This window comes from Anas acuta, chromosome 18, assembly GCF_963932015.1.
Source record: "Anas acuta chromosome 18, bAnaAcu1.1, whole genome shotgun sequence".
Classification (NCBI taxonomy): Eukaryota; Metazoa; Chordata; class Aves; order Anseriformes; family Anatidae; genus Anas; species Anas acuta.
This window is the reverse complement of record NC_088996.1, coordinates 8,541,575-8,564,644: the sequence shown is the minus strand read 5'-3', so window position 1 is coordinate 8,564,644 and position 23,070 is coordinate 8,541,575. Positions and strand designations below refer to the sequence as shown.

At 40.8% G+C, this 23,070-nt stretch overlaps 1 long non-coding RNA gene across 2 annotated transcripts in view; it reads left to right on the top strand.

The window, feature by feature from the left end:
• LOC137841870 (uncharacterized) overlaps nucleotides 1–23,070 on the top strand; it is a 98,191-nt gene that overhangs the window by 48,661 nt on the left and 26,460 nt on the right. Inside the window, exon 1 of one of the 2 annotated variants that reach the window (XR_011088811.1) lies at nucleotides 3,185–3,387. The exons of the other annotated variant lie outside the window; for it this stretch is intronic. This is a non-coding gene — a long non-coding RNA (uncharacterized lncRNA). Of the gene's footprint in view, nucleotides 1–3,184; nucleotides 3,388–23,070 lie in introns of those variants that run through there. 2 annotated transcript variants of the gene reach the window in all.

Genomic DNA, 23,070 nt, shown 5'->3' with positions numbered 1-23,070 from the left:
TAAAGTAGGGTCAGGTTCCTCCTCTCTGAGCAGCTGTGATTTATCTGAAATGCCCCTATTGTTTTTGAACTTGATGCTCAGATCCTAGCAATTCCCCTGAAGTTCCCAATCTAGTCTGTTTCCTTCCTTTTCTGTTCTCCCAGCGTAATGTGGAGTCTCCTGCCTCCCTCGTTCCTTCCTTCACCGAGGTTTCTTCCTCGTCCTTCCAGCAGCATCCCCCCCTTCTGTAAGGGAAATGAGGCCACCTGCTTCTCCTTGGGAACTGCCTTCCCTTCGGGTCTCCTTAATCAGAGTCATTAGTAGACCTTGAGGGCTAAAATAAAAAAAAGAATTTGTAAGTCCAAAAGGTGGAACAAGGCACTGTGGAAACTCCTTCCCTTCTCCTGTCCTTCGTTTCTTCTCCAGTTTCACAGAACAGCAGCTCTGGAAGCCTGGAGGTGAAGCAGTCCCTGAGCAACCCCCCAGCAGCTCCTGGCAAAAGCAGTCAGAGCCAGCAGCCCCACGTGGCTGGCACCGAGGTGGTAAGACAGGGCTATGACAGTGGACTCTACCTGGCAGGCAGACATTTTAATCCACTTCCATCACTGTATAATAATATTTCTGCAACCTCCTGTAAAATCAGGGATGATGGAGGCCTTATGTGGGCTCTGTAAATAGCATCATTTTGCTGAGGAGTGTGTGACGTGCCTCATTCTGCTGTATTTTCTCATGAGTGAACCTTGACTGTGTGGGGAAACACCCAGACAAAGTGGTTTAAGGCTTCTTTGTTTTCCTCCTTTTCTCCTCTCTAATGGAAGAGCTGCAGAGTAGGGAAGAGTTCCCTCAGTTAATTGATAATTTTCTAGCAGCTGACAGCCACAGCAAAGTCCCTGGTGTGAAATGCTAGGAGAAGAGAATCCAGAGTGAAAAATAAAAATAAGAATAATTAAAAAAAAAAAAAAAGAAAACAGAAACTAGCTATATTTTGCTCCATAACTTACCACTCCTATTTAGGCTCTAGAGATTGCTTCTCAAATAAATACCAAACAAGTAATTATGTTGTGACTTGAGCAACAACTGAAAAGAAAAAAAAATTAAAGTGTTCTCCTAGGCAAGCGGAGAGGAAAATACCCTTGATCCTTTGGATAAATATAGGACCAAATCTTCAGATAATAGAGATTCAAGTAATTGCTTTAAACTCCAAGCAACTGTAGTGGGATGAATATTTTGCCTATTCTCCCCATGAGCTATAATGAATTTTTGGATGATTTCTGCTGCTTCTAGGAAATGTCCTCAGTTCAGAATTCTCCCGGTAAGGCAGGAAATACCCTTCTGTGTGAGTTGGGACCATGTCCCAGTTCATATTTAGTCAAGACAGCCCAGCAAATGGTGTCATAAAGGAATTAGACGCAGCAAATGTTGTTAGCAGTGTTTCTGCACTGTATGATTGTGGAGATGCGATATTTTAGGTTCTCTCCCTCACTACTCACAGTTGACTTGAGCATGTTGATACGACTTTGGATGAGGTTCAATGAGACGTAATGCTGCTTGTACTTGCATGACAGTAGTTTTATTCTGAGGTATAAAATGACCTGACTCCACAGTCTGGAAACTGGCACCTTAAACTTAATAACTGGAGGCTGAGTTTTCTTTCTTTGGCTGAACCGTCACCTCCAGACCCTCACATATAGAGTTCCATAAATAAATTTTTGAGGTTTATTTCTTCCCTTAAGAATCTAGAATCACATACTACTCTTGCTTCCCCCATCACCTTTCCTTTAAATTCACACATGAGCATTAAAGCGTTAGAAATTCAGTGCAAATTTATCCTCCTGGGATTATGCTGAATGGTGATATTCAGTTACTGTACCTTGATGTCAGCCTGACTTTGGGGGAATCTGCTCTCTCTCCAACGTGCACAGAATACCCAATTCGGATATTACCATGAGGATCTGAGGAGGAAATTTTGCCTCCAATGCCTGGGTGCCACTGGGATTTCTCGTGCTATGTATAATGCATGATGCAAGTTGCTGCAGTTTTTTCCTGTCATTTTTGTCAATAGCTCTAATCCTTTTGACCAGACTTATGCAGCACAAATACCTGTGAAAAGACTTTGTACTGACACTTAGTAAATGCTAATAAATGTTCTTTTCTTTAAAAAAAAAAAAAATGCAGTGGAGGTGCTAGGGAGGCTTGATGAAAATGCAGTTTGCATTCGTGTAAATAAAAGGCCTGTTGTAGTGAAATTTAGACCACCAGACAAAGGTAAGTCCAGAGATTTAGTGTGCTGCACAGTGCAAGGGAGGAGAGGGCTCTTAGCTTGCTTGCTTGCGTCCTGGTTGGATGCAGAAGGTGGCAGTTGGTGGAACAAAAACAACTTAGCATCTCAAAATGACAAAATTGAGTCCGCTTTTAGTGAAATTGAAAGTCTGCACATATTTCAGCATAGAACTCTGTTCTGAAGGAAGAATTGCCTGGAAAATAAGATCAAGGTTTTCAGTCTATAAATGTGATGCCTTAAGAGAATAACCTCATTCGTGTCTAGAAAGACGGAAAAAAAAAACCCTTAAGGATATGTATATCTTACTCATTAAAGCAAATAGGACTACTTAATATCCAGCTGCAGCACAGTCTAACATTGTGGCCCAGTTTTAAATGCTGGAATCAATCCTGTTTATGGGAGCGGGACTACTTGTGATCCATATTCAAGCACATAGCAAGGTATTTGCACAGTCTGCAAGTAAAGGGAGAGCTCGGCATGCTCAGGTCCTTGCAAGCTAGGTATCTGTCTCTCCCTAACTTGATGAAGCTTTTATTTAGGCTTCTGTTTATTAAAACAAATGTTTCACTAGCAGAATTTCAGTTTTTATGAATTTCAGAATAGACTTTGAGTCCAAAAGTGGTAATGAAGTGAATGAAGCGGTGTGAAGCTTCAGGCATTAGCAATTCCAGGCAGAGCTTGAGAAGAGTAGGCCTGGAAGTTCACCATTAATGCTTTTGAAAATTGATGCTGAAACACATGTAATTTAGTCTAAAACATTTTTTGTTTGTTGATAACAGTGCCTTGGGGATGATGGTGTGTTGGGTAGGTTTCAGCTCTAATACCAGTGAAGCTGTGAAGGCTTTGGGGAGTTTAGCTCAACCAAGTGCTAGTAATTGCAGCAGGACGAGGAGCCCAACGAGCTGTAAGGCTGCCAAATTACTGAAGGCCATTCCCACCTGTTGCTCCAGCCATCTCTGGTAACGGTATACTGGGATTTTCCCTGGTGAGCCGCTTTTCAAAGACTTATAAAAGGAAGGGTAGAGGTAACAGGAAGGTGTCTGGCAAATGGAACAGGATGGCAAAGGGATTTTTCTCTTACTACAGAAGCAAACTTGCAGAGCAGCTAGCATGCTGTAAATCAGGAGGTGGGTAAAAGAGCAGTGGACACAGATCAGCGCTAAATGATGAGCGTTATCATTCTTGTAATTAAGAAATTAAGCAGATATTTAAGGTAAAGAGGAGCAAAAGGTATGCTGAACCTCTCTGGGGGAAAAAAAAATAATTTGGAGAGAAAGTGAAGGAAGGGTGGAAACTGGCCTTGGAAGATTTTCGTAGCTGTTTGACTGTGAGTAGATTGAAGTAAATGCTTGGCAGAATATTTATTTGTAAGGAGTATTTAAATACTTGGGTTATATGCTGAGAAATACTATTTTTTGCACTTCCATTTTCACAAGAAAGATGCTCAAAATGAGAAATTATTTCTAAAAGCGTGAAGGAATGTTTTTCTCACATAAAATCTCAAGAGCTGAATGCTTTCAGAAAGTGCCTACAAGCTGGCAACTTCAACCCCTGGTCCCAGTTAATGACAATGATCAAGACATGGGATAGAGAGAGGGAGAAGAAAGGTTTCTCTGGGAAATGTCAGATTGCATTCCTTCATATTCTGGCAAAATAAATGTAGCTCTTGTCAAAATTGAGTACGGGCAGTCAGTAAGTGCCACACAGAGTTGTTAATGCTTCTCAAGGAGATTGCCTGTGCTCACGTGGTGTTTGTTAGCTGCTCTACAGTGAAGGCCTTTAAATGTGGTTAATAATGATGCACACAGGCTTATTGGAAATAATTGCAATTACAGTTCACATGGGGCCTTTAGATTCCCTGCTCTGGTCTGGAGTGATGAATAGCTATTTCACCTCACGGGGAGCTCCAGAATGTACCTGTGTGGCACTTGCTTGCAGTACTCCTGCTGGTCTGGCCCGCTGAATACGTGAGCTCTCCAGCCCATGGCTGACCTGCCTTGGGAGCTCGAGCAGTTGGAAATTGTTTTCTGAGCTCTTCAAGTACCTCGTTAGTCCTTAGTGGTAGGCAGCTTCACATGCAGGGGAAGTTTGGGGATTTATTTTGGACTGAGATTCAGGTAAAAGGAAATGGCAGGAGTTGAAGTGCGTATGTTACTTCTCCGTTCTCTGCGTGCCCTCTCAAGAGGAAAGGAGAGAAGCTCCTGAAATTCAGAGCCAATAAAGTGCACGTCTCTGACTGAAATCTTCAAACTGGGCTATGATGCATGAGCCCCGCTCAGGAGCATACATTCTTGTCTGTTCCAGAGACAACTAAGTGTTGCTCTTGTTCTTTCACACCTACATCTTCTGTCTCTGCCAAGATGTTTCCTTCATCTGTGGCCTTATTTAGCATGCTGTCCACCTACTAGCTGCGTTCTCATTATGTATTTTAAATGAGCAATAAAATACCCATTTACATAATGAATACATTTATATTGATAAGTTATATAATTTAGAGATGTACTTAATTAAAACTTGTTTATAATTAGGTCTCTTGCTATGCCAGCTAACTCTTATGTTATTTATAAAACTTCAGGAATAGTAGAAAAACATGAATATTAGAATGTGAAAATATCTTTGTTGTTGCCTCATTTGTAACCCTTTTGGGCCTGTTTCCATTTATCTTGGGGTGTTCCTCTTTTACTGGGATGAATATTCATTGGAAATGCTTTGAGTATTTGCTGGTGAGGACAGACTGCAGAGAAATCGTTGATCAGTCATTGGGTTTAATTTTCTGGTTGTTTCAGATCGAGGGTAGAGATGGGGTTTGGTTTGAGTCTTTTGTTTGTGTTGTTTTTAAATGGGCATGACTAAATCAAATAATGCAGTCATTTTGGGACTTTGAAAGGTACAAATGCTCCCTAGAGAGGTGGACATCAAGCATCTTCTGAATTTCTTTGATACAGCTTTTATTTTTGGATTTTTTATTGGATGTCATCTTGTAAAGTCTTTCTTGTGTTGCATTAAAACAGACAGATGTGATATGGATGAACAGAAACAGTCTGCAAATAAGACTTTGGCTTTGGATAACTGATTTTGAAGCTCTAGCTGGTGTAAGGAAGCAACCTTCAGACCTTCGATGGAATGGTGCATTGGTGAGCAGCTTACCTCCTTACCGAGCGAACTCTCCTAAAAACACTGAAGATGTGCTTCCCAAATTGGGAAAAACTACCGTAGTGTTCAGTCGGCACTTTCTGTATGCGATGTTCCTTAACCGGAATTATCACCGAGGTCAAACAGAGCACTCTTGTTTAGAGGGGAAAATAATTTGAGGTTTCACACATTAGCTATTCCCAGCTTGTTTATCTTTTGCTGAAGCAATGACCTACGGTGCCTGTCTTGCTGAGCATGGTTTCCATAGAAACTGGCTGACTTGTAGCACGGCTGTTCTGGCAGCAGCCTAAAATGGTCTTTAGCCACGCATTGCGCTAGGGAGAGCAGTAGTTGGGCTACCCATTGGGCAAGCAGTTGATGGGCCGATACTGAAGTTGAGTGTGCCAGAGGCCGAGAACTGCTGTGCTCCCTTGCTGAGGTTATGAGTGATGTGTTGTGTGTGTTACATGCAGGGAGCCCTCTAGGCTGTGGGTTGCGCTGGGCCCCCACAAGGAGGACGTGGAGCTGGTAGAGCACATCCAGGGGAGGCCGCCAACGTGCTGAGAGGCCTGGAGCACCTCTCTGGTCAGGGAAGGCTGAGAGCGCTGGGGCTGCTCAGCCTAGAGAAGAGATGGCTCCGGGGTGACCTCATTGCAGCTTTTGGAGACTTAAAGGGAGCTTGTACAAAAGATAGAGAGCAACATTTTGCTCAGTCACGTAATGACAGGACAAGGGGGAATGGTTTTAAATTAAAAGAAGGGAGATCTAGATTGGAGGTGAGGAGGAAATTGTTCCCTAAGAGGGTGGTGAGGCTCTGGAACAGGTTGCCCAGAGAAATTGTGGATGCCCCATCCTTGGAGGCGTTCAAGAACCCTCTGGATGAGGCCCTGGGCAACCTGATCTAGTGGGTGACATGGCGGGGGGTTGGAACTGGATGGTCTTTCAGGTTCCCCCCAACCTGAGCAACTCTGTGATATACAGAAAGGTGAGTAAAAAAAAAAAAAACAACATGCTGATGAACTGGAATAAGAAAATAGAATAAGGAAAGAGTTAACATTTAGTTTAGTGTTGTTTTTCTTTGAAACATATACAGAACAAAAGAAGTGCTGGTTGTAAGGAACCTCTCCCAGTCTCTGATCCAACCTCCTGCTCAAAGAAGGACCATCAGGTCAGCCATGCTTTTGTCTATCTGAGTCTTGAAAAACCTCCTAGGGTGGAAGACATACATAGTAGGCTTGTTCAGATCTCCTTGAAGTATATAAATCTTTATTGTTGATACAAATCTGCTTTTCCTACGTACCTCTTCTTCAGATTATTCACAGGAAAAAAAATGAAAGTCTCTTTGCATATTTGAAATAATCTCGTAGAGGAGTTCAGGTTCCTGACCATGGTAGCAGAAAGAGTTTTATTTTTTTGCTTGAAGTGGAAAGAAAGGACTCCTTCAGTGTTAACGGAAGATTTGTATTTTGTTTCTAAAGCTTAAATTTGAATGCAAATTCAATAGAAATCAACCTCTTTCTCTCCCTAAACATGCTCTGGAGAATTATGGCCAAAATCCAGGGCTACGATATGCCTAACTTGGCAGCTTATTTATTGCTTTATTGATTAACATTCAGAGAACAGCAGCACTAGTGAAACACTCGGTGCAGTTTTCCATCTCTTTAGCCTTATTTTTCCCTCTTTGTGGATTAACTCATGTATAATCAGTAGAAAATGTCAATTGTTCTGGTATCTTGTATCTCAAAGAACAGACCAAAGATTTTAAGCTACTTAGCTGTACTTCTAACGTATCATACCTATAATGAAAAGCTATTGGCAAAAAATGATAATTTTCTTGGTTTGGTTTATTTGAAAGGCATTCTTACTCATACAAAATATCAGTCGTATAGTACTCCAAAGAATAAAAGCAAGAAAACAAGCTGGCAGACAAAATAGCTGCTTGAATGGATTATAGTTTTGATTTGGTACAGTAGTATTACAGGTAATGGTCTGTGAGAGTCAGCATGAGTAAGAATTTGCAAAAGAGGTGTTCTCCATGGGAGTGATTTGCAAGAGAAGGGAGGGTGCTTGGTGAAAGGAATTGTGAGTCTCTCCATTGTATTGAGCAGTCTGGAAAGAGTTTCACAGTTGAATGGATGTGAGAAGGACAAACAGGGCTCTTGTGAGAGAAGTGTGTGTGACATGCAGGAAGAGAACAGGTTAGACATACGTGGTATGGAACTGCATACTGCTGTGATTTCTGGTCTCTTTTCTCTAACACTATAATGGAGCAAAGAAAATTCTCCAGATTATATCTGGATGGAAAGCTGTTCTCCTGTCCTCTAAAAATTTTAAATTAAAATGTGCCAGGGAATCAAACCTCTGCCATCGTTACGGATACTTCTGCACTGGATGGATAGATACTAAACCATATGTAGGTTGCAACTTAAAACACTTTTGGAGGTTGTTTTAATACAGGGTTTTGTGTAGCTTTTTCTCATGCTCCTGAAGCAGACAGTTATTTTGTTCTCTGCAATAAGGAAGGGTTTCCAAAGTTGGTTGTTTTTAGATTGCCGTGCTGGCTTTTTGATCAGTGGGAGTACACGCAGGACTAAATGGGCACAACTAATGGTAGCACTGAGAAAAGGCTAGAGCATAACAATATCTGCATGATTACATGAATAAACACTCCCAGTCCTTGTTAGCAGGTATGTCAGAGTGATGCAGGACTCGACTCATTTGAGCAACACAGACGTGCCAATTGAATAGGACTGCACTGGAGTCAGAGTAGTTGCTATTTGGAACAAATTGTACTCTGTACTTAGAAGGTGAGATGCTGCGTTACACCCCAGGTAATGAGGGAAAGATATGGCCAGGCTATTGTTTAACATGTCCCAGGAGTATTTAAACAGGAAGACCAGAGGAAGCTTTCCCCATCAGCCAAAAAGTAGGGGGTAGAAAGAAAGAGATCAAAGTGTCTCACTGGCTCATTTTGAAGACTGTGAATTAGCTCTGAGCAAGGTGTTAATTAAAAAATGACCCAGAAGAAAGTTTCAGGATTTGCGTTTTGCAACAAAACTTGACTTGAGTGATTTGAGAAGTTTATCGCAGGTTAAGAGAATTTTCCTCTAAGCCTGGCTTGGTGCACGTTTCAAATAAACGATGCAAAACAGCTATCAGCAAGGATCAATGCATTTGCCACATCAAAACTGCTCTGTGTGATTTACGTTACCTGGGACTGACAGGAGCCTGATTTATCAGAGTAGCCCAGACATAAAAGCCTCCTTCCGGAGTTCCGTTTATAATTTTTCTAAACCATTTATTGAGAGTATTTTTGTACCTTTTCTCCCTGTCACACTGTCTTTTAAGAACATAAAAAGTGAAAGACTGAACAGTCAGGATTCAGGGGAAGTTTTAAGATCCAGTGGGTCTTAATTTGATCTCCCGTGTGCTGTTGCTGCTTTGTGATTTATTTTTTTAGTGATTTGTCTATTGAGTAACTTGCTGTTCTCAGCTGTGTTGGTATGAATAGAGACGTGCTTCAAGAAAGCTTGAGTTTCATCACTCTTATTTGAAACCCAAGGCAATTTCATTACAAAGACACTACTTTACCTATTCTGAAGGAGTCACTTAAAAAAAAAATAAAATACTGGTAGTGATGTGGGATGGCAGGAGGGATGTCTGATTTGCATTGCAGGTTTCCTGAGAGGTGCTGAAGAAGTCGTTCAGTTTCACTGGGCTGTTGTTCTCTGCACAAACAACCCTTTTCTCCTGTGTATCTGAATTCTGAAGCCACAAGGAATTAGGTGAAAAGAGAAGGAGGGAGCCACTGTGCACTGCTTTTTCTTGGTTTGAGAAATTAATAATAAAGCACTTTGAATTTTTTAGTGTGCTACAGTAAATATATTGAAAAAGACAAGACATTAAGTATTGCACTTAATTGATATGGTTGTGCTTTTTTTCTGTTGTTTCTACAGTGTATCCATGCTGGCTCTCACAGGAGGCACCCCTTTTCCATTAGCTGAATTTTAACTAGCAGAGCTTCCCAACACTGTGTGAGATTTATGATCTCATCTCTCTTCCAGTGTCTCTATAATTAAGCAAACCTAAGGGTAAGATTTAGTCAAATGAAGCTGAAATTAAACTCATTCTGCATGTTCTGAAAGACTCCAAACTTTATTGAAGTCAGGATATTGAATGTAAACGTGCTGCATTTTAGCCTGGTTTATTCTTCCTTTAAGACTGATGGAAAGAAATTATTTTTTCAGCATTTCTGATAAGTAACAGATCCACAGCAGTACAAAAAACCAGTTCCTCCATACATGAAGCCTTGTTCGTATGTTGTTTAGGATCTAGAGATGCTATTGCATCTTTCTAATTGTATGCTTTTTGGAGCATGGCATTCATGCATGCTGCTATAAAAGACTATGGTATCAAGCACTGGCTTGACCTCAGAGTTTGTAATCTCTCACGTGCTTTATTGCTTCAGTTTGAAGTGATTCTAGAGCTTCTGCTCTGCGCCTGTTGATTTTACGGCGCAAGTTGGAGTCCTTTTTCCCTCTACTTCGACATGTAAAGTGGTTGCTGTTATTTCCTGTTTCGTTGTTGGTAGGATAACAATACTCCCTGGTGCAAGAGTACATCATACCGGTGTGATTGGCTAAAAATGTTTGCATTTTAGCAAACAAATAAATTGGGATTGTTTGTTCTTCTGTGAAATAAGAGGTGAAAAATACTTCTGCGAAGTGTTCTGAGATCTGCAAATAACAATTTTTCATGTACATTTCACATCGTATTTCTAACTGTATGTGTAAGAAACCTAGGTAACTCAGATTTAAGTACAGGATTGCTGTAGATAGGAGAATAAAGAAGCCCACATTTCATTAAGTCAGACAATACAACTTCTGGAGGAGGCTAATAAGTCCACCAATGCCTACAGTGCAATGTGACTCACCATGCGTTGGAGAAGAATGTTTTAAAGTGCTGATAGGTGACAAAGTTTTGAGGCATCAAATGGGGAGAGTTAACAGGAAAATTATGGCTGAACTTCTCAGGGTAGCCACGGTGGAGTTGATGTTCCCACTGTAATTACAAGATACAATGCAAGTTCTCTGAGTAGCCTCGAAAGTCTCAGTTCCTAAGTGTATGTATTCCCTTCTCAAGCATCATTTTATTTATATTGCTTTTATTTTACCCTTTTTCCATTGCAGTGGTGCTGAGAGCCTATGAAATGATTATTAGTCTAGAAATTTTAGGGCAGTACCATTTCAGCATGATGCTAAGTCCAGAATCCTACCAGTAACTTGCTAGCAGAAATCAGATTGCCTTTGGCAATCTTTACTACAGTGCTTATTTTTAAATATTTTCTACAAAAGTAAACTACTGATTATCATGCTTATCCCAGCACTAATGTGCTACCCTTCTGAGATGTGACTCTCACTGTAATGGCAACCAGAGAGGCTTTTTTCTCTTCTTAGGAAGAATTTGCTATAACACTTAGGTCTGAAACCACGTGGAAATTTTGATTTGACTTTGATTTAAGGAAGGTTCTGTGCATAAAAACTAGGTTTTGCAGACAACCCAAGTCCCTCACAAACTTGGGATAACTGATTTCTGGACACACAAGGCAGACTTGGCTCAGTGTGCATGGTCTGACAGCTTTGAATAAACGCTGGCTTCAGAGCTCCCTGTTAGGCAGGAGTCCTTCCATTTAATTTGATAGAGGTGCAGAGGGAAAGGGGAGCAGTCTCCGCCTGCAAAGTGAAATTGCAGTGAATGACAAGTGCGCAGAATGAGGTACTTGCTTCAGCTTTAGATTCAAGTTCCATGGGGACTTCATTCTGTGTGTTTCTGTACAAAAGACAATAATTTTCTACAACAAAAGCAGCATCTATGAGCTATTTCAGCCTATCTATTTCAAGGGAAAATAGAAAGTGAGAAAAGCCATCAGCATATTTCAGTTAGCACAGGAGCTGCGTGTAATACAGTGGTGTCTCCGCCTCAGGTGGGAGTTAGTTGCTGAAGTATAAAAACAGCAAAAAAGACAAATAATATAAGGCATGGTTATTACTTAATAACGTTACCATCTATATATCAAAATTATGAAAGAGGCTGGAGACAAGACAATATGGACCTGAAAACTCCTCCAGCTCCACAGGTTATTGGAATATGGAAGCAGCTGCTAAAGGAAGGGCTGGTGTTGGAGTTCAGTGCTGGCATTTGTCTGTGCCTGAAACTTACAGCGTGCCTGGATTGATCTGCTAGCGTTAGATTGGGCTAAATGTAACGTCATTACTTCAGAAACTGAGAGAGCTATTGCATCAGTTTTTGTATTGTGTTGTTCTCCAGCAGTGTATGACTGCAATGTGTGGATTAGAGGTACGTGCTATTGGAACTTAAATGTAGAAAGATTTATTTTATAGTATAGAGTATAGGCAAGCAAACTCTGCAGTGAGGAGCTGCAGCTTTCTGCGGTGGGGCATCTTGCCTTTGTATACCCACAGGATCCTGTTGGTGGGTGGCTGACTTTTGGATTAGCATGCTAGCCAGTAATCCTGGGGATGCGTGGTGGTGGTGGTGCAGTGGTGCCTTTTTCACCCTCCTGCTCGTCCAGGGCCCTGGGAGCTCTGAGCTGTCCCAGAACAGAGGTGGGCTCATGCATGCAAGAGCAGAGGGAAGCAGCAGCATCCCTTGCAGTAATGCCCTGTCCCTGCTCCCACCATGGCTTCTCATAACCTCCTTGGCAAGCTCTCTGTTTGGGGGAAAGGGAGAATTTCTGTGTTAGTTTAAATTCGGTATTGTGAATGCCACAGTTGGAAAAACCCTGTTAACAGTTAACAGCTGCAGACACTCACAGTACTGACCTGAATGGAAATTAAATTAATGTAAACGTGATGTTTCCAGGATTATATTAAAATGACATTTTAACTTCCTGCACATTTTTTTCAGTTCCTTATTGCCCAAGCAACTTCATTATTCTGCAGTGCTGTATCAGAAACTTCCCTCAGGTGAGGTTCGTTGGAGTGATGGGCTCAAAAGCCTTGGGATGCAGCATAGAGGTGGGCAGCGTGGCAATTAGCAGAAGGGTATTTGCTGTATTTCGAGCATCACTGTTCCAGATCTCCCCCCTTGTGAGGGTACAGGTAGAAAATAGCCTGGGTATTGACCTGCTGCTGCTTTCTGAAAGCCATGACAAACTGAAATGGACACCCTGATCATATAGGTAAGGAAAGCAATTTCTCATGTAAGGGAAACACCATAAATGATTCATAGTACCCATATTTCTCATGCTTATTTCCTGTGGGTGTAGAGAAGCAGGGATTAGAAATGAATGGCAATGCTTACTGCTCCTAAGGGGTTTGCCTGGAGGTGATTTTACTTTTAAGCTTTACAATTAACTCTCCAGATGCCAGTCCCAAAAGCTGAAGTCTGAAAACCCTCCATGAGCTTCAAATATGCAAGAAAAGAAAAGTACAAGAGTTGGGAATTAAACACAAAGTGCAAGCATTTTGGAAAGTGTAGGGTGTTCAAAAAGTAGAGGGGTTGCAGCACCAGCATGCGCTGAGCTGCTGCAAGTGCAGGAGCAAGCGTTACGTAGGGCATGAGAGAGGACTGTAAAAATGGGAGTGGTTGCTGGTATTCAGCAGAACTTCTCCAGATGATACTTTGCTTCTGGAGGTGATGGGGTCTGTTATGGTCCTTTGGGGTTAGGGTCTTCTGATGCGTGACAGCTCGTGGAGAGGAACAGGCAGGCAGATTTCCGGGGTTGGCATCCAGCATCCCCCACTGGGTGACCTTATGCAAAGCCTGTGGGGTGAGGTTTTTTTGGTTTTGTTTTTGAAATTTGTCTCTTAATCTGGTTTTCAAAATAAAATCAATCTCTGTCACCTGGAGGTGAAATCCAGTACCGGTCTGTGAAACAGCTACCATACTTTCAACACTTAGTGATGGTCTCCCTGGGGTGACATGAGCTGATCCACTAACTTTGCTGTGAAGGAATTTGCTCAATACCCAAGTTCCTGTTTGCCATACCTATCTGCAGGATCAGGGCCAGCAGGCAAATGGTTTTTCACTATTTACATCAGACCAGAAATTTTAAATGATTTTTCCTAGTATTATGTACAGTCTGTGACACAAATAACATTTAAGCCCTAGTCTCCTGAGCCCCAGTCAGGCACTTTAGCCATAGGATGAATCCTATTTCTTTGTAGCACCAGTGTGGTTTAAATGCAAAGCAATACACGTGGGGATGGGTGGAAACTCTGTCTTTAATTTTAATGGAGATTTATGTGGTATAATATAGCTGATATTGGACTCTCTCCTGAGGGAGAGGAGATATTGCCAGGAATAAAAATGTGCAGGAAGAAGATCATAGATTCTATCAGTGAGCAATTAGGAGCTTTGCAGACTCTGTATGTTATGCCTGTATATCTGCATGAGCAGTATGTGATACACTAGATATACTGCAGACTCCATAATCTCTGAAGTTGAGTACTGCAACCCAGTGTTCACTTAATTTCCTTTTAATTTTGATTTTTCACTTGAAAAAAAAAACACACATCATATAAAGAAAGTATCATAATATGCGCTTGTTTTTGTCAGGGAATTTGACACGTGTAATCAAAACCTTTTTCAAAGCATCTTTCTTCCCCATCATTCTGTGTACCAGCACTAGAAAGCCTGCTGTTTGTTTTTTTTTTTTCCAGTATTACGTTTTGTGAAGACCTCTTCACAGAGAGGTTTCAGTTTGTGCAGGATGTATATTTAGCAATCAATAGCTGTCATTTGCTGTTTAGAATAGCTTTGGTAATGTCTTAAATCTGTCCAACTAGCTGTCATTAAATATTTTTTATTGTGCAAGGAAAACAAAATAATTGGTATAATTCTCCATAAACCCCTCAATAGTCCCAAGGGTTAGGTTATAATGCAGCTTGATGGTGTGCATGTACTCATGCACAATGGAGTCCCAGTGAAGATGTTACACAAATGCCTTTTTGGTAAGAAGCCCTAACTTCTCATGCCTGCTTTTCAGAAAGTACTTTGCTGGCTCTGGACAGCTCTGTACCTTTCAGGAATAGGTCAGGTTCATGCGGGCCTGAGATGTCCATATGTTTAAATCTCTGTTAAAGCAGATTAGGTTGCCTTTAATGTTTAATTTAAATTTTTTCTGCTGAGCAGCTGCTGAGCTGCTCAGCAATGGTTGCACATCACTAAGTATCAATGTACTGCAAAATGAAAGATTATGTATGTTTATAGGCTGCCCTGGTTATATCTGCTGCAAAGGCACTGTGGTATTGGAAAACCCATCTCAAAGCAAAGCTTCTCCTATTACTATTACAATTTGTGGCAGAACAGCCTTTTTTCAGCAAATTAATTAATATCAGGATGAATTGTGCTGCTTTTACTGTATTTTTAGGAAGTGCAGACTTTAAGTATGACTCCAAAATAAAACAAAACTACAGAGGATTTACCAATGTGAAATTATTGTCTTTATTTTTTTATTTTTTTTCAAGATTCTGCTATACTGTGGTGTTTTCCTCAGGGAAAACGGACAAAAAATAAGACCAATCTCTAAACATTTGGTTTTATTATCAAATGTGATTATTAACTCATTAGTATTTAATAGTTCAGCAATATGGTGATTTCCAAGATTGAGATTACTGCCTAAATGACAAGGGAAATGCTGCAGTATCTCCTGTATATATGAGTATGCGATGCCCTCGTTTGTCTGTTCCAGAAGCTGAAGACAGCTCTCAATGACACCATTGTGTGTTGTCCTTCAAGGGAAATAAATCTGAGCATGCTTGAGACAGCAACATGTTGACAATTCATTTTTACATTTACATTTAATGAATACGTTTCTGGGTGAGAATCCTGTTCTAGCAAAACCTGTCCTAGGATCTTTAATAATTACAAATAGATGAGATACATCTTTGAAATTTCATCCATCTCCTTTAGGAGAGGTGTAATTTTTTTCTAAGCTTGGGTAAATAGTTGTTGTATTTCATGTCAAACTTGATGTCAGCGTAAAACTACAGCTAACGAGCTATTTGTTGTGCTCTAGATTTCAGTAGCTGCATGGCACTGTTACACATGATACTTGGATTGCTTGATTTAGGAAATACCTAACAGCTTCTTTGTCTGGGGCTTCCCTCAGCATGCAAGAGTTCTTGTGTGAAATAGGTCATGGCACAGCATTGAGTGACCTTTTACCACAGCAATACTGGAGCAGAAGCTCTAGGCAAGGGAAAGTAGACATAGCCAGAGAGTTGGACACAGAAACTTAAAGCAAAATATTTCAGGAAAACCACGCTGTTAGGTTTTCCCTCTTCTCTCATTAATGCCTCTGTTGTTCATGCACCGTGTGTTCAACATCCCATGTGTAGAGCTGCCTAGAGCAAACAGTCCCACCAGAGTTGGGTGGGGAAGGCTGATCCCCTTCAGAGGGTGTTCAACCTTTTTTTTGGTTGATATGTTCTCCACAGTATCTTCATTACGTATTTAAAAAAAAAAAGAAAAAAGTTCTGTACATATTGTATTCAAGTGATTTGATCTGATGTAGAAATGCTGAATGAAGCCAGGTGTCCCCTGGAGTCTGTTTTCAACTTCACAGACCTTGATCTTAAAAAGACTTAACTTCACATGCTGTGCTGGTACTTAAGTATAAATAATCCTGTTGATTTACTGTGCTTATATACATGCTTAGTGTTGGGAAAACTAGGACACTAATAATAATGTGTGCTTAGGGTGGGTTTAATCACAGAGCTGTATCTATCTACATACTGTAAGATAATTTTGCCAAAATCACAACACATGAGCAGAGGAGAATGTGTATTTCTTTTTTCCTTGTAGCTATTGCCAAGCACAAATATAATTTGTGCACATTTATTTTGTTTAATGACATTCTCTCACTTCCTTGCTGCTTGATTTTAAATGGCTTTGCCTTACAGTTAAGAGAGGCCGGTGCATTGCACTGAGAACTGCTCTCATGGCGAGTCATCTGCAAACACAGGTAACAAAGACATGAAGATAAAGATTAAGTTGTTGTATGCAAATATGTGAAACTGCTGTGGCCTATCTTCAATTGCTAGGTATTTCTGCCTTCCCATACAGGTTATCTGTGGTCATTAAGAAACCGCATGAGAAATTTTTGAATAGGTAGGCTGACAACAGAACTGACTACAAAGAAGCCCAGGTGTTCCCAATTGCACCTTGCTGGCACTGCCACGTACAGAGCTAATAGAAATGTCAGTCATGGTAGCTGGCAGGATAGATTGTATTTAGGGAAATCAGGATTTCCAAAGTCTGTTGCTTTTTTAAACTTGTCGTGCATTCAAATTTACCGAACAAATTTTGCATTTAAAAACAATAACATATTGTGCAAGGTTATTGTCATTTCTTTAGAACCCAACCTTGCTGTGGGGATGTGGGTGGATGCCAAAATGGCCCATGACAGTCCAGCTGTAGGATGGGTATTCGGTGTGATGCCTCTGCTCCAGGATCAAAGATCTCCCTTTTCTGTTCTGTGTTTCAGATCTAGATGGCAGAGTACAATTCTAATTCATGAGAGAGTGGTGATTTTTTGCCGGTTTTCCTTGGTTGGAGATCTGGCTTGTAGTCCAACTGGAAAGAAGCCTGATTTATGATTTTTTTTTTATTTTTTTTTTTTGATTTAGACCCAGGAGAGCAGATCTTTCCAGATCAGTTGCCTTGTTGAGATTTGTCCTTAGACTAAAATGTCACTTGCTGGAGTTGTGAGATTTCAGTGGAATCTAAAACAACTGTAGTGAATGACTTGGCTGTGTCAAACCTGTCTAAAACCTTGTTGAATCTGTCTGGGTCTGATTCTGGATTCCAGTGCTGTGTTTACAGCCTTTGTCTAATTACATTTTAAGGGCATAAACAATTCAAGGGGAAATACACAGCTAGGGGAAAAGATATCTAAGCAATATGCTTCTCAGTAATGAAATTCAATGGAGTATTGCTGGCAAAGGGTTTTATTTTAAAATGTATTTGCTGTGTTTAACTGCACTTATTTAGCTTTTCAATATCTTATCCTAGCCAGCATTTTACTACTTTTTTTTCAGTGTTATATCTGTGTTTACAGGAAAAATCACAACTTGTCCATTCTTCAGTTGAATAATCCATTGGAATTGCAAATGCTGTTCAAATGATCTAGCTGAATCTCCAGATGTTCCTCTAATTGCATCCAGAAAAGCTATATTCAGTTGCATATAAATCTCAAAGTTCATTTGAGAAGCACGGGCAATTTATTAATCCACCTGAATTGTTTCTTCCAACCCTGAATTTAGTCTGATGAAAATTCAGTTCTTTTAAATGTACCTTTATTTTTGTCCTCTAGGAAAACAAATATTTGTTTGCATAGAAAAGCCGCACTTAGCTGTGGTAAATAGCTTCTTTGAATCACGGACAGAAGCTTTATGGGACTCCTTGTGATTCCACAGGAGTCTTATTTTCATTTACTGCCCTACTAATCATAAAAAGTTGGCAGTCACTGGAAAGCAAAGTGACTAATGTCATCTCACTGTTCTTCACACCACGACAAGAAGCATATTCCTTTGATCCAAATTGCCATTAGAATTGCTGTTCAGATAATAACAGTGGGAGATTTAGCTTAGATAGTAGGGAAAGCCGCCATCTCTAAGGACACATGAGGACTTGCACAAATAACGCGGAGAGCTTGTTATATCTCTTGTGCTGAAGGTTTTAAAAAGAGGTTAGACAAATATTTGAGAAAAGGGTATAGTTGACCTTGTCTTGTGTCAGCAGCGATTGCCAGGATGACTTCTGGGCACTCAGAGGCTCCAGCTCTCCATGTGCATGATCATGTGCTGGCTGTGACATGGGCTGGAGTCTGGGAGCTAACACAAGCCGTTGGGTTCACCAAGTGCCCTGGGATTGGGAACAGACCTGCTGCATTTGTGGACAGTTTGAGGTCGTTCCCTCTGTAGGAACCAGAACACACGAGCTTTCTCAGGGGCTGGTACCCAGGTATCTGTGCCACTGCTGCCCTGCAGGATGTGCTGCCAGTCTGTAACCACACCAGGACTGGGAAATGAGAGCGCAGTGCTACGACAGAGGCCCTGCTATGCTCCTGGCTGTGGGACGAGGTGTTCTCAAACTGGGGGCACCACACTTTGCAGTCATTGGAACTTGAATTTCCAGAAGCCACTGAAAAACTTTTAACGTGCTTTTTCCACTTTTAGAACAGGTTTTTTTTTTTCCTTGCCTGTTTTATATTGGCTACTTGTACTTGCATATGGAAACTTCAGCTTAATTCACTTGTCCTGAAGAGAAGCATAAAAGCCTTTGCATCAGGAGGCTGGATTTAAAGTGTACTCCAATCTCAAAATACTTTTTTTTTTTTTATGTGTAAGGGTAACTGTGATATGCATTCAACAAAAATGTTGCCATTTCAGTTACATCCAGAGATTAAAACACTGATAAGAGTCACAGATGTTACGATTATTTCCCCTACTTTCTGGTTTAACATAAGCATTGGTTATTGAGAATTAATGGTGTCAGAAGTGGTACTTTCAGGGAAAATAACTTTTAGTTTAGGTAATACATTATCTGCTGATTTATTTCTCTTGAGGAAAAAATAACTCAGAGCACTATTTTGAGAGGAGAAATAAAACTAAAGCTATCAGATTCCCATCTGAAATGACCACCTCTGCATTTTGTTGCTTAATACAGGCAGAGGAAACTAATTACAGACCTGTGTTCAGAGAGAGCACTTCAGCCCATGTAAACCCAAAGTGCTCAGACAAGGTTTTTAAATAGGACTCCAGGAGCTGATGAAAGCATACAGGTGTGTAATGAAGGCTACAGAGCCATAGAGCAGCTTTAGAAAGAGCGAGCTGCTGAGCTCCCAATCAAATATGTAAATGTATGTGTCAAAAATAACCTCTCCCCATTATGTTAGCCCAGGCAGGTGTACAGGCGAGAGTTTGGGTGGTCCTGAGATGGTTGCTTCTGTATAGAAAGGGAGAGCATTAGGCTTTCTTAGGATATTGAAAGAAATGAGAAGATGCATATTTAATCATGCAATTTAAAGCCATTGCCATAATTATTTTTTTTAAGAGCTTATCTCTAAATATTACCCTTATTTCTGAAACATTCTTATCATGAGATACTACAGGTGATGTTGTGTCAAATCCATTTTTACTGCACACCATGTATATACTTCGGTTAGTAATTTGCAACAATGGAGGTGGGATTTCAAGCTACTTTCAATAAAATCTGCTCTCGGACATCTTGCTGCTGGCCCATTTTTCCTCATTCCAAAGGGTTTGTTTAAAAAAAAAAAAGGAAATAATGAAATACCAGCTAAAAGGGCTGCATTTAAATCAGCCTATATTTAGTGCTGTTAAGTTTCAGAATGGTATCAGAAAAGCAAAGACGGGTGCCTACTGACACTTTGTTTGACAGAGAAATGGGGGGAAAAAGTTCTGTGCTGGTAGGAGACTGTATCAGTCACTGGGGCCTATGGATGTAGAAAGGATGGATGAGAACCAACCCCTGTGTGATTTTTGGGTCCTTATTTCAGCTACCAGCACAGGGACATGATGGGGAACATGGTGGCTAACATGTGGGTTGTCACAAGAAACTACTTTTTAGTCATACATGGTGTGACCTTTTGAGTTAGCAAGGAGAAACAAGCAACAAGACCCCACAAGCCCACAGCAGTGAGAGATGGGGAATGGAAGCAGCTTTGGGGAGTGAGTGTGGACGAAGGATTTTTGCTTGTATTTGAAAACTTGTGTTGCATCAATACAAATCCATCTTCATTAGTATTATCAGCCTGGGAGATAATTTATCTTTAAGGTTTTCCTCATAATTTGCCTAGAACTAATAGAAAGTAGTGGTTGTGCTATAAGGGGACTTGGAGTAAATGATGATCAGCCAGGATTTGCTTTGGACTTGGGCTGGGGTCAGTCTTGTGCCCTCTCACAGGCTGTGTTCGCTCCACTAGCCGGGCAGCAGCCTGCAGTTTCTGGCCGTCACCTGCAGGGCTGAGCGATGTGCCACCAGACCCAGCATGCTGGGGGGAGCTTCTAGAAATCCCAGATAAATGACCCCTGGAGGTGCATACAGTGCATACAGAGTGCCCTCACAGTGTGAGTATTCCCCTTGAATGCTGCTCAACTTCAGCCTAACAGAGGCCGATCTGTTGGATCTGCCTCTGCGGTGGCACACAGTGTAGCCGTGCCCATGCAAAGCACTGTGCGTTCCTCCTGCTTTGGCATTCTCACAAGGTAATATCACTGTTGCGAAACATCTCCTATTTTTGGTTCAATTATCAGATCTTTGGTTAATAGTCTGTAGACTTTGATTGTAGTTTTTAATAAGTGTAATCTTAGTAGTTTAGACTGTATGAGCTGCTAGGGAAGTGGGGGGTAATTCATCCTGCAGTCAGAAAGGAACTAGATGTTCCCCATGGCCAGTTTGAGCTCTTTCTGGCAAATGTGCAAGGTCTCATTGCTCCCCATACACAAGGCCAGACAGATGGCAGGTGCAAACGGGCACCTCTGCACAACTCCCCAGCACTATGATCATCGCAGTCCTGCCCAGCTGCATCCCTGGGCGTCCCTGTTTGAAGAAAGGGGCAACTGCACACCAGCGTGCATCCCATGCTCTGGCTCTACAGGAAGAGGACAAAACTGCTCTCTTCATTTTTACCACAGCAGTTGGGGGTTTTATTTTCCTTAACAGCAACCATTTCAAAGAATTCTTCTCCATAGTCCCCTTGACATGAGTTTTGTGTCCCTTCGAATCAGTGATCATGTTAGATAGCAATGAATGCGATCCATTACATATTGCCATTACTCTGTTATCACAAATACATCATCATAATCTATATTATGTTATCAGTCATGCAATAGATATGTTTCAAAAGGCAATGTGTTACTGTACTGGTACCAGTTTGAAACCAAAACTTGGTTGCTATCTAAATTTCTAACCAAGCACTATGTTAATGTATTTTCCCTGTGCTCCTCATTACTTGGCAAGATTCAAGGTCTCAATTCTATCAAAGAGTCCAGTGTTTAAATAACGTAACCAAACACAGGTTTGTAGGTTAACCCAAGAATAGGATTAGGGCTAACTGTACTTTGGTGTGTTTTTTCAAGAATGCTGTATGATGTAGCTTTGCCTTACTCCGTTGAAAAAAAAAAAAAACTGTTTAGTAGGAAAGCCTTATCTGACAGTTGTCTGTCCTGAAATTTCTTTGAAATGTTCTTTCATTCTTCTCCATCCTACCCTGTATTTCTCTTACAATGGAAGTGTAGGGGAATAGGAAGAGCTAGGAAATAAGATATTTTTCAAGAACATCGAGTTATTCATGAAACTCAAAATCATTTGTTTCCAAACTAAGCATAAAATGTTATGGTAAAAAAAAATTAAAAAAAAATAGCCTTGTTGCCTTGTTTGGAGGGATTAAGCAGAGCTAAGGTACATATGCACTGCTCCTTTGCATGAGAATGCATTGTATGTATTTTGAATAAAACACTTTCTGTTGGAAGTGTAGGACATCTAGAATCTGTTCTGTCCACTTCTACCCCTTCAAAGATAGTGGCTTCACCTTACAGCCTGGGTCTGCCAGTATCTGCCCCCGTACAGTGCTTGCCCTGAATTTGGGGATTTAGTTTTCCCTTAAACAGCTTGCACAGTGCAGCCACTGCAGATGTGTTCTGAGCAAAAGAAAGAAGCTGGACAAATTCTTTGATGTCTCCCTGCACTGTTATGATTCTTGACAGAACAACTATTTATCAGCAAATGAATTCCTAAAGGAAAGACAGCATATTGGATTTCTCTGCATTTTATCTTTCCTGGAATATAGCAGAATCATCAGTATATGCACCAGTGGAGAGCAGGGAGGCACTTACTGAACTCAGAGCTGACTTGCTCCAAAACCCCATGTTGTTATAATTACAAGGTTTAAAAGTTTTTAAAGTCAAAATACTTATTCTTTTTTCCCAGAGAAGACGATGAAGTGATGTGCTCTATTGCATGTTGAAGATGCTCTAATATACCCGAAGGAATAGGCCCTTCTGCAGTTTCTGGAATTTAAGAAGTGTGTTAAAATAAAATTGGTACACCCTACTTTCTACTCTTAGGAGTAAGAAAAGAAAAAATCCTGTCTAAGACACTATTTTCATTTGAGATGTAAATGACAGGCTCTTCTCAATAGATCCTGCAGCTGTGAAATTGATGGTTGCTCCATGTGTGCTAATAGGAGGCTTCAAGGGCATCAGTCATTTCAGAAAACTTTCTCATCGCATGGTAAGGAAACTTGTTCAGGAATAAAGTGCTCGCCTAGCTTTCAGGCTTTCCATATGGACACATCTTTATTTGTGAATATGTTTCCCTTCTTTGCTCCGTGGGCAGAGCAGTTCAGTTGCACACATGCTAGAGCCATGTCTCGGTGTGTCTGGATACGTGACACCAGTCCACAGGCTAGCTGTCTTCAGCCACCCAAATTAAAGAAATGTCTGAAAGCTGCCAGAGCATCTTGCTTTACTAGTTGATCCTATTTATGGCAGGAGGAGTGAATTAGATAACCTTTAGAGACCTTTCCTGCTCTGTTTTTCTTACCTGCTCCAAGATAAAGGCTTTCACATAGGAAACTGGGCAATCAGCATCATGGTCCAAAAAAAACCCACCTTAAAATAATGATG